This window comes from Gallinula chloropus (genome assembly GCF_964237585.1).
Source record: "Gallinula chloropus genome assembly, chromosome: 32".
Classification (NCBI taxonomy): Eukaryota; Metazoa; Chordata; class Aves; order Gruiformes; family Rallidae; genus Gallinula; species Gallinula chloropus.
In genome coordinates, this window is record NC_140117.1 from 2529640 (window position 1) to 2555912 (window position 26273).

General features: G+C 54.6%; 2 protein-coding genes and 1 pseudogene across 3 annotated transcripts in view; 1 reads left to right on the top strand and 2 right to left on the bottom strand.

The window, feature by feature from the left end:
- The window catches only part of LOC311202955 (class I histocompatibility antigen, F10 alpha chain-like), a gene marked incomplete at both ends in the record, with an annotated part of 113981 nt that overhangs the window by 56117 nt on the left and 31591 nt on the right, over positions 1-26273 (bottom strand). The gene's annotated exons all lie outside the window — the stretch shown is intronic.
- LOC311202886 (butyrophilin subfamily 1 member A1-like) overlaps positions 1-26273 on the bottom strand; it is a gene marked incomplete at both ends in the record, with an annotated part of 73595 nt that overhangs the window by 41909 nt on the left and 5413 nt on the right. The window lies entirely within an intron of this gene.
- Positions 18773-25536, top strand: LOC311202887 (butyrophilin subfamily 1 member A1-like; annotated as a pseudogene). Its single transcript has 10 exons — positions 18773-18854; positions 21531-21614; positions 22000-22347; positions 22699-22980; positions 23230-23358; positions 23573-23593; positions 23900-23920; positions 24077-24097; positions 24336-24368; positions 24837-25536. The product of its transcript is annotated as a butyrophilin subfamily 1 member A1-like (transcript).

A 26273-nucleotide genomic window follows, 5' to 3' on the forward strand; every position in this document is an offset into this window, starting at 1 on the left:
CCCAGTGGCCCTGGCTCAGGTGGACTATTCACCAGGGTCTGGTCAGGGTTTGCTCACTGCATCAGTGACAGTGGCCATGCACAAGGACATCAGGCATTTCTGTGATGGGAAACACCTCCTGAGGTGCCAAACCTCGCCCAGTGCTGTTTCCCAGCACAGGCTGCTGGGAGAGGCACAGTTCCAGGAAAAGCCACCTTCAGCACGTGCCAGCCAGGCGGGGACAGGGAGGATGCTGCTTTCACTTTGCTGTGTTGTCTCCAGGTCCTGCTTACAGCTGTGTTTTCTGACTCTGGATACAGAACTTCAGCGCATTGCCTGGGGGTGGAGCCTCAAGTCACACCCACAGATGGTAAATCTGCACCTGAAACTGGGCAAAGGTGTGCTTTACTGGGCAGCCTGCTGCATCTGGCAGCTCGTGTCCATCCAGTGAGCATCTTCTCCTTCTGCAGGGGTTTTAGAATATTTCCTGCCATTCACAGTAACGGATTTGCAATAACTCCTGGAGAGGGGCAGTGGGGCAGAGAAGGGGCTGCAACAGAGAGACATGGTCCCATCCTGCCATGGAGCACCGATTTCTTCCATCATCAAGTTGCTTGTGAAGGGGTTTGGGGATTGAAGAGCCTCTTTGGGCCAGGTGCAACCGTTCTTCACCAGCCTCTCCTGGGTGGCTATAAACCTCTTCACCCTCTTCTGCCTCTCTTCCCCTCCCTCCTCTCCAGTGTGGATGAAGATGCGGCTCCCAGTGAACCTCAGGGACTTCCTGAGGTATTGGGTGACTCTCCACATGCTCCGGCTGGGATCAGGTAGGGATCCTGCAGGGCTGGTGGGGCTTTCACTGGTTCCTGGTGGCAGATGTGGGGCAGGGAGCTGCTGTGGGGTGGGGGAAGCCATCTCCAGAGTTCAGTCCTGTGTGGATTTTGCTTTCTCTTGGGCTATTTAAGCCTTACATCCCTCGCCTTGGGTACCCCTTAAGTCCTGTCCTGTAGTGGTCCCTTCAAACAGTTCTTGCTCTCACCAGGGCTGGCTGGGGTGGCGGTTGTTTTCTGGAGCAGGGTCCTGCTGCTGGGAAAACTTCTCCTTTGAGCTCTGCCAGGACAGCTCCAGTTTCACCAGAGTCTCTGGATCACTCGAGGGCAAAGCAACTCCTGTGGCATGGAGCGTGCCCCGCTCACACCAAGCTCAGCCCTGGCCTGCAGTACCCGAAATTAACATCGATGCATTCTCCATGTCTCTGTGTCCTTTTCCATGGCCAAGCTGACTTGAATGTGGCAGGACCAGGCCACCCTCTCCGTGGCACCGTGGGGCAGGATGTCGTGCTGCGATGTCAGTTGTCCCCAGCCATGGATGCTCAGAGCTGGGACATCAGGTGGATCCGGAAACGGGTCTCTGAAACGGTGCACCACTACCGACATGGGGAGGACCTCTCCAGGGAGCAGATGGAGGAATATGTTGGGAGGACAGAGTTGGTCCGAGATGGTCTCTCCAGTGGAAGCCTGGACTTGCGAATCTCTGGGTTGAGACCCTCTGATGATGGTCAGTACGTCTGCACCGTGACAGATGGTTTCTCCTCTAGAGAGGCTACAGTGGATCTGGAGGTAGCAGGTTCGTTGCTGATGTGGTTTTTCTAGGGGGTGGTCCCAGTGTCCCTGGGCTTGTGTGTCCCTCCCAGACCTCTGTCCTGTCCCCCTGTGCTGCAGGAGACTTTGTACTTTGTCTGGAAGCCTTGGGGCTTCTTAAACAGACAGGTCTGTGCAGAAAAAGCCTTGAGGTGCTGAAGTACAGCAGCTCAGTCTTGCTCTGCCAGGATGCTTGGTGGGAGATCTGTTTGGACGCTGTTGGGATCAATGCTCTGCAGTCCCTGCACAAGTTGGTGTGGGTTTTGTGGCCGGTCCCGCAGCTGCCATGTGACCTGTGATGGTTCTGCTATGGGATGCAGTCCTGGCATTTGAGCTGAGCTCATCCTTACCTGACCCTAACCACGGGCTCTTCCCCAGCCACAGGCTCTGTCCCTCAGCTCTCTCTGGAGGATTACGAGGGCGGAGGCATCCGGATGGTGTGTCGATCAGCTGGATGGTTCCCACAACCGGAGATGCTGTGGAAGGATCGTGACGGAAAACATCTCCCATCTGTCTCCCAACAATATTTCTCTGATGCAAGGGGCCTGTTTCACATCGAAGAGCTCATTGTGGTGACAGGGACCAGAGATGGGAAATGGTCCTGCGTGGTCAGGAACAGCCGCGTCGACCAGGAGCAGGAGGCGTCCCTGCACATCTCCGGTATGACGGCTGCAGCCAGCCCCTGCGGTGCTGGAGCAGGGCAGGGGTTTGCTGCCTTGCTTGGAGCAGCTTTGGTCTGGGCTTGGGGTGAAGTGTGGGGGTGTAGGGGCACAGGAGGGGTGCACACCTTCCAATCAGTTGATGGGCGTGACAAAACCTGAGCTTCGTGTGCTTCAAGGTAGTGTTGGTATTTCCATGAGGAGAGAGAACTCTGTCCCCATGAGTCCAGGGATCCTGGGAGAAGGGCTGGGAGATGTGGGGCGGGGGTCTCTTGGTCCTTCTCCCCACAAACAGGAGTGTAAGTGAGTCCCCTTTCCTATGGATCTGTTTGTTTCTCAGCTCCCTTTTTCCGTGATGCCCGTCCCTGGATGGCTGGTATGGGTGTGCTCCTTGTGTTCTTGGTTGGGTTCATTTGCCTCAGTGTTGCTCTCTGGAGAAGGAAAGGTACGTTTGTGTCAGAAGGACATTTTGCCTTCATCAAAAAGCTCTTTCTGCAAAGGACAGAAGGGATGAGGACACACCCTCATTGAATGAAAATCTGTCTCGTGATCAAAATTGGCTTCTTTTTGCTTTTGCTTTCCACAAGAATTGCATGCAAGAGTGATGGGTGAGTGTCCATGAGCTCCAGCACGGCATGGGGTCCTTTCCCATGGTCTTTATGCTTAGCACTTTCCCTCCTTGCCAATCATCTCCCTCCCTATGTCTGGGAATGCCCAAGGCAATGTTTCTGTGAGGGTGGGCAGCTCCGGTAGACCAGCATGAGGATGGACCCTCTCACCTGCCCAGAGCTGCTGGAGACAGGCTCTGGGATGTGACCAGCTCTCCTCTCTCCTTGTATCCTGGGAACAGGTTTTTCTTCCCCACAGCCCAGGTAACTGGATAGTTGGTTGCTCCTCTGGGTGGCTCTCCTTCCTTTCCTTGTGTGCAAGGCACATCTGGGCTGGCCAGTATGCAGGACTGGCCGTGCCTGGGTGTGTTTGGTGACTCCCACTCTCCAGACTGTGACACTAGCCTGTTTCTCCACTGTATTCTTGCCTGTTCCACCCCTTGTGAGCTCCATCGGGGGGGCCAAGAGGAGACATCAACCCTCTGACACCCCAGGCACTGCACAGAGCCAGGCTCTGCCTCCCCATCCTGTTCTTGCACACTGGGGCCACAGCCCCACCATGGTGTGTTGTCACAGGACCAAGTTCAGCCGCTGCTGTGCTGGTGCTGGTCCTGGGATGAGATCCTGTCAGTGGACAGAAGTGCAAGAAAGGGAAAGAGCATGGCAGAACCTGCCAGACACCCCTCCGAGATTTACTTTCTGGCCAGGAGGGTTCATGGAGGGGGGTGCTGCTGGGAGGTGGAGGTGAAGGGCAATTTGGGAGGTGATTCTGGGTGGGTTGTGGGGGTAGTCAGGGACTCTGAGAGGAAGATGGGGGATATTGCCCTGAGGCCTGAAGGAGAGATCTGGGGGGTGTGACTGTGCTTCGGGAAGTTTAGTTCTGTCACCTCTCCTCCCATGTATCTCTGGTGCCCATCTGGACCCCATTCTGGGTCTGTCTGGACTGCCAGCGGGGGCTGGAGACCTTCACTGATGCTGACAGGGGGGGTCGAGATCATCACTTTCCCAACATCCTGTTCAATGGAGAGATCATCTGCCTCTGTTTTTTGTTGCAGACATAGGGACCAGAGATTTGACTCAGGGACAGCATTTCCTGACCATCTTTCAAGCCCATCAGCAGCCCCACAGAGACCCTGTCCTCCTGTAGACACTGACCACACTCCTCTCCTCAGTGCCACAGGAGCAGATGTCCCTCTCAGCCCTGCTCCAACCCACCCTGCCCAAGCAGAGCAAGATGGACTTCAACAAAGTTTTCCTTGTGCACATGAAGTCCGGCTGTAAGAATTCCTGGAGAACTTGTTCTGATTCCCGGCTGCCACTGAAGGGGATTTGCAGTGAGCTTGGAGCAGTGGTTGGAGCAGGAGCCTGGGGGCAGCTCCCTGCAGGGTGAGCATGGGGCAGGGGTTGGGAGGCTGGGCGCACACACAACTCAGGCCTCCCCTTGTCTTGGTTCTGGGAATCCCCCAACTCTGCCAGCACCCTGTGTCCCCATGTAGCAGTTTTGAGTAGCTGGGAGAGAAGAGAGGGGCTGCAGAAAATGGCTGCTGTGAGGACCAGCTACAGCTCTCTGCAGGCTCTGGAGACTGAACATCAGCCAACTCAAGGCCAGAGTAGCTGCTGACCAGGGGAACCAATCGGCGATGGTGACAGCACCTCTGGGAACCACATTTAGGAGGAAAAACCCGCAAGCAGCTGCATTTTGCCCCCAGAGAAGGGAGTGAGAAGATGTAACGAGCTCTGCAGACACCAAGGCTGGTGAGGGGTGGGGAGTAGGCATCCCAGATCCTGGAGAGAAAGATGCCCCTACAGCCCGTGGAGAAACCCATGGTGGAGCAGGTGTCACCCCACAGCCCATGGAAAAGACAGAGACCCCACCTGCAGCCCATGGAGAGGCCCCACACTGGTTGAAGCAGGGGGAGACAGACAGGAGATGCTGTGACCTCACTGGAGCAAGCCCCTGCCAGCACTTCCAGCCGATGGAGAGCGACAGAGACACAGAGATGAGCAAGAGAGAGATTTGTGCTGGAACAGGTTTACTGGGGGAGGCTGGTGACCCCGTGGAGGACTGGGACTGAGAGACATTGTGATTTATGACTGCACCCACAGCAGTGACCCACACTGGGGCAGCTGGGGAAGAGCTGAAGCCCTGTGGGAAAGGAGTCACTTTGGAGAAGTTCGTGAAGGACTGTCTGCCGTTGGTGGGACAGCAGGGTGCAGCAGGGGGAGGGTGTGGAATGAATGCCCCTCCCCCAGCCAAGAAGGAAACAAACTTGCAAGGAACTGACCAAACCCCCATTCCCCCAGTCCCTGCCCCTCTCTGTGCCACAATGTGGGGGAAGAAGGGAGCAAAATCCTGACTAAAGTCTGCTAAGAATGGAGGGGGGGGGGGAGAGCTGCTTTAAGATCTGGTCACACTTCTCATTATCCAACTCCAGTTTCTCTCAGTGTGTAGAGTAATAAATTAGAGAGTTTTCTATCCTTCACTCTGTGTTGAGTCTGTTTTACCCATGTCATTGATTATGGGATGATCTCTCCCTGTCCTTATCTCCACTCCTGAGCCTCAATATCTATTTTCTCCCTTGTCCAACTGAAAAGGGGAGTGATAGGCTGACTCTGGTGGGCGTCTGGCCTCCAGCCAGAGCCAAACCACCACAGTAACAGAGAGAATGGCCAGGGATGGTACCCCCCCACTGAACTGACTTTGAGGTTTTTTATGGCCCTTTTTCTGCCTCCTAACCCACTTTCTGCCCTTCCTGGACACCCCTGGGGCTGGTCTCCATGACAGCCCTGGGGTCATAGAATCATAGAGTCATAGAATGCTTTGGTTCAGAAGGGACCTCAAATACCATCCTGTTCCAACCCCCCAGCCATGGGCAGGGACACCCATCACTAGATCAGGTTACCCAAAACCTCATCCAGCCTGGCCTTAAACACTTCCACAGATGGGCCTTCCACAACCTCTGTGGAGAACCTGTGCCAGGGCCTCACCACCCTCAGAGTAAGGAATTTCTGCCTAATATCTAATCTAAACCTGCCCTCTTCCAGCTTGAAGCCCTTGTCCTATCACTACACTCCCTTGTGAACAGCCCCTCTCCCACTTTCCTCTAGGATCCCTTTAAGTATTGTTAGGCCGTAATGAGGTGTCCCCAGAGCCTTTTCTTCTCCAGGCTGAACAAGGAGAGGCTCTCTAGCCCCTTGATCATCTTTGTGGCTCTCCTCTGGCCTCACTCCAACAGCTCCATGTCTTTCCTGTACTGGGGCCCCCTGAGCTGGATGCAGGACTCCAGGTGGGGTCTCACGAGAGGAGAGTAGAGGGGCAGAATCACCTCCCTTGACCTGCCAGCCACACTGTTCTTGACCCAGCCCAGGACACGGGTGGCCTTCTGAGCTGCCAGCACACACTGACACTGAGCTGCTGACCACAGCAATTTGAGTGCAGTCATTTATCCAGCACCGCACAGTCCATCCATCGAACCCACGTCTCTCCAAGTTAAAGACAAGGATGTTGTGCTGGGCAGTGTCCAATGCCTTGTAGAAGTCCAGGAAGACAAAGACATGTCTGTCTCTCTTCACTTCTCCACCATCTCTGTTACTCCATCATAGAAGGCCACCAGATTTGTCAGGCACAAACTGCCCTTAGTAAAGCTATGTTGGCTGTCCCCAGTCACCTCCTCATTCTCCATGTTCCTGAGCATAGTTTCCAGGAGAATCTGCTTCATGATCTTGCCAGGCACAGAGGTGAGACTGACCAGCCTGCAGTTTCCTGTAGGTCAAAGGGTCTTGCCTTGGTCTGGGTATGGCACCATAGAGCCCCCATACCCACACCCTGCTATGGATACAGGACCCAAGGCCTTCTGCTGGGAACAAGCTGCCGCTGCATGGGGAAGGGCTGTTGGGGCCACGTCCTGCCCAGGGATCTGAGGTACCTGAGGGAACAGGGCACAGTTGGCACATCCCAACCCTTGAAGTGCCGAGCCCTACCTTGTCCTCTTGTCCCACCTTCCACACAAGGTCACCACTTAATTTCCCTTCCTTCTCCTCTTTTTATTCCTGGGACTGATGGGCTCCTGCCTTTTCCTCCAGAACAGACCAATGTCCTGAGACACCCCACACCCTCTCAGATGGACCCAGTGGCCCTGGCTCAGGTGGAAAATCAGTGACAATGATCATACACAAGGACATCAGGCCTTTCTGTGACAGGAAACACCTCCTGAGGTGCTAAACCTCACCCAGTGCTGTTTCCCAGCACAGGCTGCTGGGAGAGGCACAGTTCCAGGAAAAGCCACCTCCAGCACATGCCAACCAGGTGGGGATGGGTTGGGTGTTGCTTTCACTTTGCTGTTTTGTCGCCAGGTCCTGCTTACAGCTGTATTTTCTGACCCTGGACTTTGGTAGGAGGATACAGAACTTCAGCTCATTGCCTGGGGGTGGAGCCTCAAGTCCCACCCACAGATAGTAAATCTGCACCTCAAACTGGGCAAAGGTGCAACTGCTTTACTGGGCAGCCTGCTGCATTGGGCAGCTCGTGTCCATCCAGTGAGCGACTTTTTCTGCAGGGGGTTTAGAATATTTCCTGTCATTTAGAGTCAGTAACAGATTTGCAGCAACTCCTGGAGAGGGGCAGTGGGGCAGAGCAGGAGGCTGCAGTGGGGAGCTGTGTGTGGTCCCATCCTGCTGGCGAGAGCCCCTCCCCTTCTGCAGACGCTGCCCACACTCCTCTCCTCAGTGCTGCAGGAGCAGACGTCCCTCTCAGCCCTGCCCCAGGAAAGACTGGAGGAAAGCCAACATTGCTCCAGTCTTTCACAAGGGCCAGGAGGAGGATGAAGGAAACTGCAGGCCAGTGAGCCTCACCTCCATCCCTGGAAAGGTGATGGAACAGCTTCTTCTGGGTCATCAATAAGCATGTGGAGGAAACAAAGGTTATCAGGAATGGTCAGCATGGATTCACCAATGACTGGAACTCCTGGAAACAGTCCAGTGGAGGGTACACAGATGATGAGGGGACTGGAGCATCTCTCATATGAGGAAAGGCTGATGGAGCTGGGGCTGTTTAATCTGGAGAAAAACCGAGAGAGGCTCTGATCAATGCTCATCAGTATCTAAAGGTGGGCTTCCATGAACGAGGGAGGGACACCATCCATATTCTCCTGTCATCCTCCGTGCAATGGACAGTTGGTGCCTTGATGTCCACCCAGTCCACCACAGCCAGTTTGCTGGCACCCATCACTGTACTCCACACCAACATCCGCTGTACAGACTCTGCATGCTGGGTGTCATCCTGAGGGGCCTGAGGCCTGAGTATTTTCTGGGTCACTGCAGACAACCATGAATGCCCTCAGGTACCAGGTTCATTCCATGCTGGTGGACCACTTCTCTTGCTGGGTTACCCGATCTTCCTTGAGAGGAGACTTTGCCTTCAAACTCAATTAGAGTTTGCAGGAAGCTGTCCCTCTTCCAGTCCATCAATCTCTGAGTCCCCAGCAATGGATGACAGGTGCTGGGCTTCCCTGCCTTCTAGTTCCTCCCACTTAGCCCCATCATGCCAGCACAGGAGCCACAAGGGAACAGATGTCTCCACCTGCCTGATGGATAAAAGTGTTGCCTGCATCTCACAGCCCTGTCAGGGATGGGACCAGGTTATTTTTGCTTCTGCTCCCTCTCAAGACAAGAGTCCACTGTGTAGACATCCACCATGTCTCCTCACCTGCAAGCGTAATGATGATAGTTCAGAGTTGAGTCCCTTTAGTCAGTGACTGTTTGTGTCACCTCAAACCAGGAGGTGTTTGGTTCAACACCTGTCCATGTGGTCTCAGAGGAGGAGACTTCTTTTCAATGCCTGTCTGCATGGCCTCAGGGCAGGCGATGCTCTCAATGTTCCTCTGTGGAGGCTGAGGGCGGGGAACATTCTCAGTGCCCACCTAATGGTTTCAGACCAATAAACCTTCTCTACCTGTCTGCATGGGCTCAGTGCTCACCACCTCCACAGGGAGATGGATGACCAGCCAGTTCCTGAATTCACCTGAATTATTTTTGGGGCATTGACAATGGCTGGAGACCAGGTGCCAAACAAGCTGCTCCATCACACCCCTCCAGTTGTAGTGTTCTCTGGCTGGGTTCTGGTGGAGAAGTTGGGCTGTAGGGGTGGCTTCTGCAAGAAGCAGCCAGAAGCTTTCAGTAGGTCGGAGAGTAAACACCAACCGACTCAAGGACAGAGCTGTTGTTGAGCAAGGCTGAGCCACTGGGCAATGGTCACAGCACCTCTGGGAATCCCATTTAGGAGAAAAAAAACACAAGCATTCAAAATTTCCCACCAGAGAATGGAGTGAGAATATGTAAGAAATGGTGCTGTGGTGGTTTAGGCCTGGCTGGAGGCCAGACGCCCACCAAAGTCTGTCTCCCTTTTCAGTTGGACAGGGGAGGAAATATATAGAGAGGCTTAGGAGTCAAGATAAGGACAGGGAGAGATCATCCTGTCATCAACATCATGGGCAAAATAGACTCAACACAGAGTGAAGGAAAGAAAACTCTCTGATTCATTACACTACACACACAGTGATACCAGAGTCTGGTAATGAGAGGTGCGACCAGATCTTAAAGCACCTTCCCCTAACTCTCCCTTCTTTGCAGACTTCACTTTAGTCAGGATTTCACTCCCTTCTTTCCCCCCATAGTGGCACAGGAGGGTCAAGGACTGGAGGAATGGGGGTCTCAGTCAGTTCCTCACAAGCTGGGTTCCTTCTCAGCCAGGGGGACATTACTGACTCCCTTCCCTTGCTGCACCGTGGGGTCCCACCCATGGCAGACAGTCCTCCATGAACTTCTCCAACGCGAGTCCTTTCCCACAGGGATTCAGCTCTTCACCAGCTGCCCCAGTGTGGGTCACTGCTATGGGTGCAGTCATAAATCACAGTGCCTCTCAGTCCCAGTCCTCCACGGGGTCACCAGCCTCTCCCCAGTAAACCTGTTCCAGCACAAATCTCTCTCTTGCTCATCTCTGTGTTTCTGTCTCTCTCCATGGGCTGCAAGTGCTGGCAGGGCCTTGCTCCAACATGGGTCACAGCATCTCCTGTCTGTCTCCCTCTGCTCCCTTGTGGGGCCTCTCCACGGACTGCAGGTGGGGTCTCAGCCTTTGCCATGGGCATGCTCTTTAACAAATTAATGTCTTGGTTACCAAATTTGAGATGGCTCAGACAGATTTTTCTGGGCCTTCATATAGATCTTAGACAGAACAGTCTGTGTCATGTTCATGTGTTTGTTACAGTTTTGTCAGAATCCAGCTCAGAACCATAATGAACAGAAATGAAATAAACATAAGGTGGAAACAGGGAAATATTTTGCTGAGACCCTCAGGGAAGACAGCATACTGTGCAATTTGCAGAAGAATTTGCAAGAACAAAGAAAAGGTGGGGGTTAAAAAGAGGGCTGAATCTAAGGGGGACTGACTCTCTGGAGTTTTGTGTGTGTCAACAAGACATTCTGCAGCAACGGTTCTAATAGAGACTTAGTGCCCAGACTTTTGTAGATACCAGTACCACATTTTGCAGCAACAGGTGTTGTGGAACCCAAGTACCAGCACACTGTCAGCTTTCTAGAGGGACTGTCTTCGAGAAACTTCAAGTCTACAAGGAGCCCAAGACCAGTCCTGAGGCTCTGATAGACAAGTGGAGGAAGGTAAGGGCTGTAGTTCATGGCAGAAACACAGTGGTGAAGATGAGTGGACAAAGTAAATGATGACCAGGATCCCTGAAGACCACTTAAAGACTGTAGCACACGTGTGGGAAAGGGTGGAAACCAATGATAGTAAATTCTCACGAAAGTAATGACTCAATCATTTCTGGAGAAAGGCCATGAGTATGTGTGTACAACCTGCATATAAGCTGTGCAACTGGCTCGTTCAGAGCACATTAGGAGGAGCAATCCCCTGTGCACCCAGTGCTGCAGTAAATACCTGCTTCATAGCACCAAGGGGAGTGAGTTTTGATTGCTGCTTTTCATGGCATCAGTTTTGCACTTGAAGCCCTGGGGCAGTAGTCTTCCTTGGTTCTGCACTGATGGTGGCAGAGGGGCACCTCAGTGACCCTTAATAGACACTCACCTACTGCAGGTGTTTCTTCTTACAGTACCTGCTGTGTGCTGCTGCTCCAGGTTCTCCTTGCAGAGCTTGCTGGTGGGTGTCTGCAGCTGTTAAAGCTCCATATCTGGATTTGGTAGTGAAGCTGGAGGCTGAAGCAGAGTCCTGCTTCTGTGGGTCACCAGGGTCCAAGGTGCCTCATTCTCAGCCTGCCCACTGCAGGTACTTGCAGGTTATGAAACCACCCATCTCCTTCTCTGCCCCTCGCACACTGCTCAGCTGTGGGACTGTTTCCTGCAGCTCTGGCACCTGACACAACCGACCATCAGCCAGTGCCCACCTTGTGCAGACACTTACCTTTTCAGCAGGAGAAGGGGGTGTGTGCTCACTGCAACGTCCTGCCGTTACTAAAGTCTCCTTCTGTCACTGAAACCCGGGAATAAACCTCGGAACACCAGTGTGGTGTCAGACGACAGGCATTCTCTATTGCAGCGCTGGCTGGGCGGGGGGACAGCTCCACCTAACGGCGCAGTCACAGAGACACAGGCTGACCGGGGCTGGCAGGGACCTCTGGACATCATCCAGCCAAACGCCTGCCATAGCAGGATCACCTTGAGCAGGCTGCACAGGACAGCATCCAGGATCACGAGGTTTGAATGTCTCCAGAGATGGAGACTCCACAACCTCTCTGGGCAGCCTGGCCTGGTGCTCTGCCACCCTCACAGGAAAGAATTTCCTCCTCATGGTTGGGTGGAACTTCCTCTATTCCACTTTTGCCCATCGCCTCTTGTTCTGTCCCTGGGCACCACTAAAAACAGGTCTGACCCCATCCTCCTGATACCCACTCCTCAAGGATTTATCAGCATTGAGAAGATCCCCCCTCAGTCTTCTCTTCTCTGGGCTGAGAGAGACCGAGTCCCTCAGTCTCTCTTCATAAGAGAAATGTTCTAATCCCCTCAGCCTCTCTGTAGCCCTTTGCTGTCCCCTCTCCAGGAGCATCCTGTCCTTTATGACCCAGGGAGCCCAGAGCTGTGCACAATATTCCAGATGAGACCTCAAAAGGGCAGAGCAGAGGGGGAGGAGAACTTCCCTGACCTGCTGCCCACACTTCTCTTGATACCACTCAGGATGCCATTGGCTTTCTCAGCCATGAGGGCACATTGCTGGCTCATGGTCAGCCTGGTGCCCACCAGCATTCCCAGGGCTTTTCCCCAGAGCTGCTTCCCAGCTGGTCACCCCTAACTGTACTGGTGGTGGGGTCTGTTCCTCCCTGGGTGCAGGACCCTGCACTTGCCCTTGTTGAATTCCATAAAACCCTCTCCCCACAGGCACCCCCGGGGCTCGGGGAAGGTGTCCCTTGTCCCCGCTGCCCCTTGTGACGTCCTTGAGCCCGGATGATGCGGGCGTCGGGGAGGTATGTGGGGCCCGGGGGGGTCCCGGGGGGGTCACCCCCACGAGCACCTGCAGCAGGAAGATGTTCAGGGCCGCCCCCCCCAGCTGGATCTGCCGCTTCTGCGGGGAGGGGCGCGGGGGGGCTGGCACCGCGGTGGAGGTGGGGGGGGGGACAGAACTGCACTCCTCCCCTGGGGCCGCAGGGACCCCCAAACACAGAGACACCTCACCCCCTCCAAACACACACGCATCCTCTGCATATCCCAATTTTCACTCTTGAGGAGCCATCTATAACCAGCTCTTCTCCAGCTCCCAACTCGGTATCTCTTCAGTCTGGCCTCTCTTCACTCTGGGTCTCAATTACTTCTAAGCAATTACGCAGCAATTCCTCCAGGGCTCTCCCAACAACTGCTGGGCTCTGGGCAGAGGTACCTCTCAATTCTAAGTCTGGGGAGTCTGTTAATACAGCTTCATACTTTAGGATCTGTCTGTTAACCATTCCTCTGCTTTTTGTTGTGAAACACCCCTGACATTGTGTGGGGTATATACCTTTACAGGAGAGCTCAAGGTGATCTTCCTAACTTCTTCTAGTAATAATGCTGTAGCTACCAAAGCTCGGAGACCAGCAGGCCATCCCCTGCTTAGTGGATCAAGAAATTTAGAACAATACCCCACGGGTTTTTTGATTCCTGCCCAGTCCTGAGTAAGAACTCCATATGCTGTCTGGTTTGATGCATTTACAAATAAATAAAAAGGTTTTTCTAGATCTGGGAGGTCCAATACAGGTGCTTGTATTAATGTCTTCTTTATTTCCTCAAATCTTTGATCATCTTCAATAAACCACTTAAACTGGTTATTAGTTAATTTCTCATGTAGGAATTTTACCTTTTCACTATAATTTTCGAGCCACGGTCTGCAATATCCTAATAACCCCAATACTTGCCTAATCTCCTTCTTAGTTTGTGGGGGTCTTAAGGATAGAATCCCAGATACTCTATCAGGATCTAACTTTTTCTTCCCCTTACTTAGCCAATGTCCTAAGTATTTTACTTCCTGCTCTACAAACTGACACCTTTAATCCCTTTCCCCCTAAAAAGTTTAACAATTTAATGGTGGCGTTTCGGGTCCCCTCTTCAGTTTCTCCTGCTATTAATAGATCGTCCACATATTGTAATAATTTTACCTCCCTGGGCATAGTGAAATCTTGCAGAACTTTTTCTAAAGTTTGTCCAAATAGATTTGGTGACTCTGTAAACCCCTGTGGCAACACAGTCTGTCTTAATTGTTGTTTTCATCCCATATTGGGGTCCTCCCATTGAAAAGCAAAATAATCTCTGGATGCCTGTTGTGAGTTCCTGCCTCCAAAATCCAGATCTTGGGAAATAATTTATATCCAGGGGCTTTGGAAGTGCAAAGAGGCGCTAGGAAAAGACTGCACAGAAATATGGTTAAAAGCAACAAGTTCACTTTATTCAAGCTGGCTGCTGTTTAAATACCTTCGAGGGTTACGTAACGAGGGGCCAGGGTAGAGGGGGCAAAGGCCACCTGCACGGTATCAGGTTTCCATCACCACAATGGAATTTCTAAGTATGCAGAGCTCTTGTTACAGTTTCTTGTTCCCATGCTTTTAGCCCTTTGTCAGTGATTCCTCAAGGCTGTTTTCCAAGCAGGACTGTGGCGATGTGTAGCTGTGGCCTTGATCAGCCAGCCAGGTTCCCACCGATGCCTCAACCAGAGGACAAGTCCAAAAAGCATCCTTCAAATCTATGACACTATACCAAGTGTGTTTGGGAGATATATGACTCAATAAGGTATATGGATTTGCCACCACAGGGAATTTGGTAATTGTTGGCTGATTTACCGCTCTTCAGTCCTGCACCATCTGGTATGACCCATCTGGGTTTTTTACAGGGAGAATGGGCATGTTGTGAGGTGACATACATGGCTCTAGAGTTCCTCGTTCCAAAGGTCTGTCAACTACAGGTTTTAATCCTTTCCAGCCCTCCATAGGTATAGGGTATTGTTTGAATCTGGTTGGGTGGTGCGGGTCTATTATTTGAATGCTACCTCTACATCTTTTAAAATAGGCACTTTAAAAGGTTCTCCTTTTGCTCCTACTACTGACATATGGTTCTTCCCTTTGTCTATTCCTTTTGGAAGTTTTTGAATGGTTGATTTTTCAGCCCCGGTATCTGCTAAGAATAAAACTTCCTCTTTATGGGGAACAATTAATAATTTTATCAAGGGCTTTGTTGATGTTGAAGTTCCCAGAAGATAAAGCCCCTGACACCCCTAATCTGCAAAAAAGCCCCCCACAAGTGATATTTTATGGAAGGGGACAGCTTTTCATGTGGTGACTGCTCATGAGAGAGTAAACAGAGCCCCCAAAGCCCAGGAATGGATCTCTGCAGCCTGGTCACATTTCATGGCTGGTGCACAAGGATCCGTGGTAAGGGAAGAGAATCCAACCCAATACTGGTCTCCGTGACCTGCCCAACCTCCCAGGCACATGGCCTGGAGCTTTCCCAGCCCCATGGATGCCGGGATGTACAGGACAAGTAAGGAGAGAAAAGGCCGAGCACAAAACATCCAGGAAAAGGGCCCCACGCCATGCTGGAGCTCATGGACACTTGCCCAGAGCTGCATTCCGTCGCCCTGGAAAGCAAAACCAAGAAGTGATGTGTGACCAGAAGGAACAAACACTCACCCCAGGGCTGATCCCACAGGAGCACACAGAGCTTGGGTTGATCCCCAACTCCTCCTTTTTGGGGAGTAGGACCAGACCACCTTGCTCACAGGAATGGCTCCCTGCCAGCAAATCCCCCACCAGCCCACCCAGGCCCTCTGGGGCTCAGCCCCAACATTAGGACCCCAAAAGTCTAGTCCCTGCTGGGGTCCCCTGTGTCAGTTCCAGAGGGTCTCTGGGACCTTCCCACCAACCAGGCACCCTGTCCTCCCACCCACACCACACTATTTCCTCATACCCTTCTGTCCCTGCCCAAAGAGCTTTTTGATGAAGGCAACACGTTCCTCAGGGGCAAACGTACCTTTCCTTCTCCAGAGATAAGCTCCGAGGACAAGGAACCCAATGGAGAGAACAAGAAGCACACCCAGAGCAGCCATCCAGGGACGGGCATCGTGGAAAAAGGGAGCTGAGAAACAAACAGATCCGCAGGGAAAGGGATCAATTTACACTCAAGTTTGTGGGAAGAAGGACCAAGAGACCCCCGCCCAACACCTCCCAGCCCTTGTCCTGGGAGCCCTGGCCTCAAGGGGACAGAGTCCTCCCATATCCCCACTCCCCCACACTGCACCCCAAGCCCAGCCCAAAGTTGCCCCCAGCCAGGCAGCCACCCCGCACCCTGCTCCAGTGCCGCAGGGGCTGGCTGCAGCCGTCTCACCGGAGATGCGCAGGGACACCTCCTGCTCCTGGGCCAGGCGGCGGTTCCTGACCACACAGGACCAGTTCCCATCTCTGGTTCCCGTCACCACGATGGCATCTTCGATGTCAAACAGGCCCCTGGCATCAGGGGAACATCTCTGGGAGACCGAGGGGACATGTTGCCCGTTGGGGTCTTTCCACAGCACCTCCGGTTGTGGGAACCATCCGGCCGATCGACACAGCACCCGGATGCCTCCGGCCTCGTACCCCTCCAGAGAGAGCTGAGGGCCAGAGCCGGTGGCTGGGGAAGAGACAAGGACTGGGTCAGGGAGGGATGGGCTCAGCTCCAAGGCCACCACCACATCCCCAAGCAGACCCCTCACAGCTCCCACCAAACCCACCCCAACCTGGGCAGGAACCGCCCAGCCCTGATGCCCAACAGCCCCAGATCTCCCCCCAAACCTCCCAGCACAGCAAGCCTGAGCTGCCCAGCTTCAGCACCTCCAGGCAGCATCTGCAACCCCCCCAAGGCTTCCAGACATCGTGCCAGCTCTCCTGGGGCACCAAGGGATGGGACACAGGTCTGGGAAGGACACATGAGCCCTGCGGCACCGTGACCAGCCCTGCAAACACTGCACCAGACACAAACCTGAAACCTCCAGATCCACCAAAGCTTCTCCATAGGAGGCACCATTTCTCATACTGCAGATATACCGACCATTGTCAGAGGGTCTCAGCCCGGAGATTCGCAAGTCCAGGCTGCCTCTGGAGAGACCATCTCTGGGCAACTGTGTCCTCCCAACATATTCCTCCATCTGCTCCCTGGACACATCCTCCCCATGTCGGTAGTGGTGCACCGTTTCATCGACATCGTGATGGATCCACCTGATGTCCCAGCTCTGAGCGTCCATGGCTGGGGACAAGTGACATGGCAGCACGACGTCCTGTCCCACGGTGACACGGAGAGGGCGACCTGGTCCCACCACTCTGAAGTCAGCTTGGCCATGGAGAAAGACACAGAGACAGGAGATGGTGCCTACGTTAATTGAGGGTGTTGCAGGCCAGGGCTGAGCTTGCCATGAGCCGGGGATGCTCCATGCTGCAGGGATTGCTTTGCCCTCCCATGGTCCGGAGAAAATGGAGTAGGAATGGGAGGACAGGAAGGAGAAGGAGGTTTTCGGGTGGTGGGAACCTGCTCCAGAAAACAACTTCCACCCCCGTCAGCCCAGCTCCAGCCACAGTAGCCAAAGGAAAGCAAAAGCATGTGGGGCTGAGCTCCGGGCTTAGCTCCCCCCACCCAATGGCAGCTCCCTGCCCCACATTTGCCATCCAGAGCAGGTTAAAACCCCCACCAGCCCTGCAGAATCCCTACCTGATCCCAGCTGGAACACGTGGAGAGTCACCCAGTACCTCAGGAGTCCCCCAGGGCTCACCGGGAGCCACATCCGCAGCGGCACTGGAGAGGAGACAGGTGAAAGAGGGCAGAGAAGGGCAATGGGGTAACAGCTGCCCCAGAGGGGATCTGGGAAAGAAGGTCTGCCCCTGCCCCAAAGAAGCACCGAAATCCGCAGAGCCCCAGCACCCTGATAACGCCAGAAATTGGTGCTTGAGACCAGAGCGAGAGAACTGCAGATAGTCCCGGTGGTAGCTCTGACACAGCCGCACGACTCCTCCTCTCCCGGTGACACCTGGCTTCTCTCTCTATCTCAGACACTGCTCCAAGGATCCGCACCCATCAATCGAGAAAGAATCAACATAATGCTACTGTAGCCAGCACCTCCACACACCCCCGCCGGCACTCACACAACTCACGGATGCTCCACATCGGCCCCAAAATACCCCCAAGTCCCGCTCGCATTCGTATTCCCCTGCCTATCCCGCCTCTTCCCGCCGGGATTCGCTGCTCCCGGCTCCGGGAAACCGGCGGAGAGCTCCGCACCGAGCACTCCCAGCAGCCCGTGCGCGCCCCGCTGCTCTCGATTTGCATGGACACGCCCCTCTCCAGCCGCTGCTCTGGCCGCTGTCCTCCCCAAACAGCACCCAGCTTCTTCCTTCCCCCTTCCTGCTGCTCCCGCCCGTCCTTATCCTTCCTTTACCTTCCCTCCCCCTCTCCCACCCCCGCCCCCTCCCCCGCCCGCTCCCCCCCAGCCTTTCCCCCCTGGTTCCCAGCACCGGACACTCAGCCGAGCGCTGCGAAGCTCCCCGAGCCCCCGGGGATGGAGCAGCGTGAGCCGAGGGGAAGGTTCTCCCCGCTCCCGCTCTGCACATCGTGTAGATCCACACGAGGCTGCCCAGGGCCCCATCCAGCCCGGCCCTGAACACCTCCCGGGACTGAGCATCCCCCACCTCTCTGGGCAGCCTGTTCCAGCAGGAAGAAATGGACATTTTAAGAAGTACAAATGCCAGAGTTCATTGGGTGCTGTTAGCTGCTGGGAACATGCTCCCTCTTGTCCTTCTTCCTTGCTTGACCTCCTGTCATTCATGCCACCCTGGCGTCCCATGAAGGAAACAGCCCTGTGGAGCCAGAGGGTGGTGTAGGGGACCGTCTGCAACAATTCAGAGACTGTGGCAGGTGTTTGTCTCAACCCTGCTGGAACATTCCACCACCAGCTCTCCCCACTGTCAGCAGTGCCCCAACGGTCACACTGCAAGACCAGATGCTTCCTGCCTTCCTATGGCCCCCAATGCAGAGCTGAGTGAATTTAACCCAAGCCCTGCGCATGTGCCCAGACCCGGGGTCTGGAAGAGAGAGGGGCCTGGAGACCCCTGAAGACCACCTGAAACCTCCCAGCGACGGTACTGGGCAGGCACACCACCACTGCAAGGGGGGTGGCTAAACAAAGTAGCTCTTGGAATATGCTGATTGATTCCTGGAAGGAGTGAATACAACACGATAAAAGAACAGAGGTGACCAACGTGGAGGGAACGTTCCCCCACTGGACCTGAAGACACTGGACTGACAGGACACTGCAGCTCTGGGGTGGTAGATACTGCAATCTCTCTCTTTCCACTCTTTTTTCATTCTTCCCCCCTTCTCTGAGCCCATGGACACTGACAAGGAGCCTGTGCACACGGACAAAAGCCCCACAGAGACGGTCCAGAAGCCGCCTGGCCAGAATCTGCCTCGTCAGCCATCGGATCAGGGACCCACTTGGTCTCTACACCCACCACTCCCATCCACACCTCCCACCCAACTCCCCTAGAAATCACTGTCTCCTGATGAATCGGTTGGCAGCATTTGTTGGGATGTTCCCCAGGCTCAGGGATGCGTTTATCCACTGAGAGCAAGGCTGGGCACAGAGCAGAAGGAGTTTGGATGGCGACCATTGAAAGTGGGCAGCTTCCTTGAAAATTCACCTGGGAAACACAACCCCCTGTTTGGGTCGAGCGATGGCCGCTTCCTAAAGAAAAACTTGCCCACTTCCAAGATTGAATAGAGGAGCAACTGGCCAAGGGACACATCCAGCCCTCCCCAAGCCCGTGGAACTCGCCTATTTTTACCATCCCTAAACAGGACGGGAGATGGCGCTTGGTGCACGAGTTGAGAAAAGTCAGTGAAGTGATGGAAGATGCGGGAGCTTCGCAGCCCGGTCTGCCACCTCCAGACGTGAGACCTAAAAATTGGGACGTTTGGGTTGTTTTTTCACTATTCCCTTACACCCTGATGATTATGAAAAATTTGCCTTTTCAGTCCCTCCTGTAAACAAAACTGAACCCATGGAAAGGTGTCATTGGGTGGTGCTCCCACAAGGCATGAAAAATTCACCCACTCTTTCTCTCTTTCTCTCTGTTCCTCTTTCTCCCTGTGCTTTCTTTTGACCTTGCAGTTCTGGTCTCGGTTTTGCTGCTATCAGGAAGGGTCCCCTGACATGGTCACCCACTCAGGGGCCCTTTGCCTCAGCAACTGCACTCTTTTCCCTTCTTTCTACTTATTTTGGTTGCACATTAAGAAAAGGTCCTTTTACAAAAGGGTCATGGGGCACTGGGAAAGGCTGCTGTCACGCTCCACAACCTAGACAAGACTTAATTTAGCAGAGGTTAAACCCCTTTGTGTTCCAGAATCTCAGATTGATCTTGGTGGCTGGGGTTGGCAGAGCTTAACCCCTGAGAGATGTCCAATTATTAGGTGTTCTATTGTGATCAGGTCTTCACAATTCTGAGAGAACAGAATTAAGACTCAAAACGGAGTCAAGGTTCAAGTCACTTTATTTGGCCCACAACAAACGTGCAGGGGAAGAGGGGAAGAAAGAGAAAAGGGTGGAAAAGAGAGAGGGAGAGAGAGAGTGGAAAAGAGGAAGAGAGAGAGAGGGGCTATATCTACCACCATAGAACTACAGCATCCCATCAGTCTGATGACCTCAGGTCTGATGGCAGAGCATTCTTCAGGTCCGATGGGGGGGAAGTTCCTTGGTGTCTCCATGTCTTCTTGTTTTCTTCTTGTGATATCTTGTTCCCTTTTTCCCATGGCAGAATGCTCTGTTTTCTGTAGTCATCCTTGGCATTGCCACACCTTCCACCTGGCTGTGGGAATGCTCCAGGGTGGATGATGGAAGGCCTGATGTGTGAAGGGTTCCTGATGTCTCTCCCGATATCTTTTGGATGGGATGTGGAAGGAATGCTCTCCTGATGTTGGCTCATTGCATAGTCATTAGGTCCTTGGCACAAGCCACTTTCAGCCTGAGGGGTGGTGGTGACATGGTGTGGTAGGAATGAGGTTTGGTAGGTGAGAGGAGAAAGGTTTGGTAGATGGTAGGAAAAGCATGAGGCTTGGTAGGTGAGAGGAGAGGAATGAGGTTTGGTAGGTGAGAGGGAAAATTGGAGATACGGTTCCGTTGGTGATTATTAAGGCATACTTCCAGTACCTTACAGCTGCCCAGGGAGGCGGTTGGGTCACCAACTCTGGATGTGTTTAACAGATGGGTAGATGAGGTGCTCAGGAATACAGGTTAGTAGAGGACGGGTCTAGTTGGACATGATGATCTCAAAGGTCTTTTCCAACCTGGTAACTCTGTGATTTGATGATTCCCACCATCTTTCCCCTTCCTTCTCCTCCTTTTTTAGTTCCTGGGGTTGACAGGCTTCTGCCTTTTCCTCCAGAACAGAACAATGTCCCAGGACCCCCAGACCCCCAGAGATGGACCCAGTGGCCCTGGCTCAGGTGGACAATTCACCAGGGTCTGGTAGGGGTTTGCTCACTGCCTCAGTGACAGTGGTCACACACAAGGACATCAACACTTTTTGGGAGGGGAAAGATGCCAAACCTCACAGGGTGCTGTTCCCAGCACCGGCACCCAGGCAGATGGGGAGTCGGTTGGGGGTCCCTTTGATCTCTTGTCCCTGGGAGCTCCTTGACGCTTTCCTTTCTGACTCTGGGCTTTGGTGCCTTGAGGCGGAACTTCAGCTCCTCATCTGGGGGAAGGGGCACCATCTCTGCACAGGAATTCCAAAACTAGGCAAACTTCCTTTATTTTCACAGCTGGTCAGCACTGGAGTTTCCATCTCACCAGTGACTTCTCCTTCCCCTGGGGCTTTAGAACATTTCCCTTCATTTCAAGCTGTTATCAGATTTGAGATAACTCCTGGAGAGGGGTCGTGGGGCAGAGCAGGGGCTGCCCCTGGGACCATCTGCAATCCCATCCTGTCCTCGAGCACGTTTCTGGCGCCATCAGGGTGCTGTTGCAGGGGATCTGGGGATTTCAGTCCCTCTTTGGGGCAGGGGCAGCCCTTCTTTACCAGATCGCCTCTGGGGCAGCTGTTACCCCATTGCCCTTCTCTGCCCTCTTTCACCTCTCTCCTCTCCAGTGCCGCCGCAGATGTGGCTCCCAGCTTGCCCTGGGGGACTCCTGAGGTACTGGGTGACTCTCCACGTGCTCCAGCTGGGATCAGGTAGGGATCCTGCAGGGCTGGTGGGGACTTTAACCAACTCTGGGTGGCAAATGTGGGGCAGGAAGCCGCCATTGGGCAGGGGGAGCCCAGCTCGGTTCTTGGCCCTGCATGCTTTTGCTTTCCCTTGGCTGCTGTGGCTGGAGTGGGGCTGGCTGGGGTGGAGGTGATTTTCTGGAGCAGGTGCCCACTCTCTGGAAACTTCCTTCTCCTTCCTGTCCACCCATTCCCACTCCAGTTTCTCTGGGGTCTCTGGACCATGGGAGGGCAAAGCAACACCCGCAGCATGGAGTGTGCACCGCTCACACCAAGCTCGGCCCTGGCCTCCAATGCCCTCAATTAACGTAGGCACCATCTCCGTGTCTCTGTGTCCTTCTCCATGGCCAAGCTGACTTCAGAGTGGTGGGACCAGGTCGCCCTCTCCATGTCACCGTGGGACAGGACATCATGCTGCCATGTCACTTGTCCCCAGACATGGATGCTCAGAGCTGGGACATCAGGTGGATCCGGCACAGGGACTCTGAAACGGTGCACCACTACCGACATGGGGAGGATGTGTTTGGGGAGCAGATGGAGCAATATGTTGGGAGAACAGAGTTGCCCAGAGATGGTCTCTCCAGAGGCAGCCTGGACTTGTGAATCTCTGGGGTGAGACCCTCTGATGATGGTCAGTATATCTGCACTGTGACTGACGGTGCCTCCTATGGAGAAGATTTGGTGTATCTGCAGGTGTCAGGTTTGTGTCCAGCGCAGTGTTTGCAGGGGTGGTTGTGGTGTCCCTGAGCTCATATGTACCTCCCAGACCTATGTGCTATCCCTTGGTGCCCCAGGAGAGCTGGCACGATGTCTGGCAGACTTGGGGGGTGGGTGCAGACGCTGCCTTGAAGTGCTGAAGCTGGGCAGCTCAGTCTTGCTGTGCCAGGAGGTTTGGGGGGAGATCTGGGGCCGTTGGGCATCAACGCTGGGTGATTCCTGCACAGGTTGTGGTGGGTTTGGTGGGAGCTGTGAGGGGTCAGCTCTGGGATATGGTGGTGGCCTTGGAGCTGAGCCCATCCCTCCCTGACCCCAACTCCGGGCTCTTCCCCAGCCACAGGCTCTGGCCCTCAGCTCTCTCTGGAGGGTTACGAGGCCAGAGGCATCCGGGTGCTGTGTCAATCGGCCGGATGGTTCCCGCAACCGGAGGTGCTGTGGAAAGACCCCAACGGGCACCGTGTCCCCTCGGTCTCCCAGAGACGTTCCCCTGATGCCAGCGGCCTGTTTGACACCGAAGACACCATCGTGGTGACAGGGACCGAAGAGGGGAACTGGTCCTGTGTGGTCAGGAACCTCCACCTGGACCAGGAGCAGGAGGCGTCCCTGCGCATCTCCGGTGTGACGGCTGCAGCCAGCCCCTGCGGCGCTGGAGCAGGGCGGGGGTTGGCTGCCTGGCTGGGAGCAGCTTTTTTCTGGGCTTGGGGTGCAACGTGGGGGTTGTCAGGGCACAGGAGGACTCTGTGCCTTGAGGTCAAGGTTCACAGGACTAGAGCTGGGAGGTGTGGGGCGGGGGTCTCCTGGGCCTTCTCCCCACAGACCCGAGTGTAAATTGATCCCTTTCCCTGTGGATCTGTTTGTTTCTCAGCTCCCTTTTTCCACAATGCCTGTCCCTGCGTGGACTGTGAGATTGTGCTCCTCATGCTCTATGTTGGGATCTTCTTTTGGCTCTTTGTTGCACTCCTTGGCCTGGGAGCTTATCTCTGGAGAAGGAAAGGTACGTTTGCCCCCGAAGGACATGTTGCTTTCATCAAAAAGCTCTTTGGGAAGGACAGAAGGGGATGAGAACACAGTGGGGTGTGGGAGGAAGGACAGGGAGCACGACCAGAGCACCTGGCTGGTGGGAAGGTCACAGAGATACCCTGGAGCTGTTCCTGCTGAGGAAGCAAGCTGCTCTCCTGACCTCCTCTTCCTCTGTCTTTGCTTTTCAGCACTGCTGTCCAGAGAGCTGGGTGAGTCCTTCTGGCCCCTTCCCCCAGCAAAATCTCCTGGCACAGGAGCCCCTGGGAGGGACTTGACTTTGGGAGGTTCCTGATATTGGCGCTGAGCTCCAGAGAGCCTGGGTGGGCTGGTAAGGCATTAGCTGGCAGGGACCCATTCCTGGAAGTGAGGTGGTCTGTTCCTAGTTGTCTGTTCCTACAATCTCTTCCTAGAAGAGTTGGGGATCAGCCTGAGCTTTGTGAGCTCCTGTGGGATCAGCCCTGGGGTGAGTGGTTGATCCCTCAGGTCACACATCGTTTCTTGTTTTTGCTTTCCAGGGAAGCAGGATGCAGCCCTGGGTGAGTGTGGTGGAAGGAGCCATTTCTGGGGTCAGGGGTTTTCCCTTCCCAAAGAGGAATTTGGGGTCTGTCTGATCTCTGACAGCTCCTCATGGGCAGTTGGGGGATGACGAGGTGTCCCACCTGATCAAACATTGCTTTCTCTTTGCTTTCCAGAGGAACGTGATGCAGCACTGGGTGAGTGTCCCTGAGCTGCACCACATCATGGGGTCCCTTCCAGGACTTTGGTGCTCAGCACTTTCACTCCCCACCTGTCCTGTCCATTCTGGCACCCCTGGATCTGGGAAAGCCCAAGGCCATGTGCCTGGGAGGGTGGGCAGTGCCGGGAGACCAGCGTGGGGATGGGCCCTCTGCCCTGACCAGAGCAACTGTGGACCGGCTCTGGGATGTGACCAGCTCTCCTCTCTCCTTGTAGCCTGGTGGAAGTTTCTGCTGCCCCACACTCCAGGTAACTGGGGGTTTGGGTGGTTCTCCTCCCGTTCCCTGTGTGCAAGGGGCATCTGGTCTTGTCAGTACATGGGACTGGCCATGCCTGGGTGTGTTGTGTGACTCCATGACCCAGAATGTGGCACTGGGCTGTTTCCACACTGTCTTCTGCCTTATCCCACCCCTCATGAGCCCCCTTAGGTGGGCCAAAAAGGAGCCATCTACTCCCTGACATAATTGGCACTGCCTAAACCCAGCCACTGCCTCCCCATCCTAGTCCTCTGTGCTGAGGCCCCAGCCCCACTAGAGCCTGTTCCCACGGGACTGAGCTTGGCCATGGCCGTGCTGGGAACAGCACCTGGATGGGATCTCTTGGAGGAAAGAGATGCCTCGTGTCCCACCCTGTGGGGCAGATCCTGGCCCCAGGGGGGTGAATTGTACCCTGTGCTGAGCTCTGCCCCTGATGCTCTGGCTCTTCCTGTCCCTGCAGACGTGGTGACCCTGGATCCCAACACGGCTCATCCCAAGCTTGTCCTGTCCCAGGATGGGAGAAGTGTGAGAAGGGGAAGAGAAGCCCAGGACCTGCCTGACACCCCTCAGAGATTTATGTATTGGCCCTGTGTGGTGGGCCAGGAGGGGTTCAGTGAGGGGAGGCACTGCTGGGAGGTGGAGGTGAAGGGGGAGGTGGGAGGTTCTTCATGGTGGGCTGTGGGAGTGGCCAGGGACTCTGTGAACAGGAAGGGGCATATGCACATGAGTTCCAAAGAAGGGATCTGGGGGGTGGAGCACTGGGAAGGGAAGTTTCAGTCTCTCACCTCTCCTCGCACCCCCCTGTCCCTGTCCCAGGTCCCCAGCAGAGTCTGGGTGTGTCTGGACTGTCCACAGGGGCTGGTGACTTTCATTGATGGTCACAGTGGGTTTGAGATCTTCACTTTCCCACCAGCCTCATTCAATGGAGAGACCATCCGCCCATGGTTTGCAGTGTGGACAGATGGAACTGAGCTGTGTCTCAGGGACAGCACCTCCTGCCCCACTTCCATGCCCCCCACAGCCCTGCAGAGGCCCTGCCCTTCTGCAGACTCTGCCCACACTCCTCTCCTCCCTGCCACAGGAGCAGATGTCCCTCTCATCCCTGCCCCAGCCCATTCTGCCCAGGCAGAGCAGGACAGGACTCAATAAAGCTTTGTGGGTGAACATGGAATCCGGCTGTGTGGGTTCCTGGGGGGTTTGTCCTGATTCCTGGCTGCCGCTGAAGGGGATTTGCGGTGCGTTTGGAGCAGTGGTTGGAGTAGGAGCCTGGGGGCAACTGCCAGCAGGGTGAGCACAGGGCAAGGGGTTGGAGGTGGGGGGCACTTGTAACTCAGGCCCCCCCTTGTCTTGATATTGAGGAGCCCCAATGCTGCTAGCACCCTGTGTTCCCAGGACGCCCCAGCTCTGCATCCTTCCACATGGCGCATTCCTGTTGGGATCAAGCCTGAGGTGTGTTTCCCTCCTGCCATTCCAAGGTGGGCACTCGGTGCAGGTGGCAGCAGCTTGTAGCTGATTTAGGGACTGGGCTCTGTGCGTGAAAGCCTCTTTGAGTGGCTTTAGGGGCAGCAGAAGAGGAAAGTCCTGAGTGGGGACAGGATTTCCTCCCCTCGGGCTCTGGGAAAGCGATATTTACCAGTACTGACTGGAGTGGTGTAGCTGCTGCTGTGGGGTTTGTAGCTGGGGAAGAGCTGAAGGCCCGTGGGAAAAGACTCATGTTGGAGAAGTTTGTGGAGGACTGTTTCCTGTGGGTGGGACCCCACAGTGCAGCACGGGAAGGAGTGTGGAATGAACGCCCCCTCCAGCTGAGAAGGAAACCAACTTGTGAGGAACTGACCAAAACCCCCATTTTCCCAGTCTCTGCCCTTTCCTGTAGCACAGTGGGGGGGAAGAAGGGAGT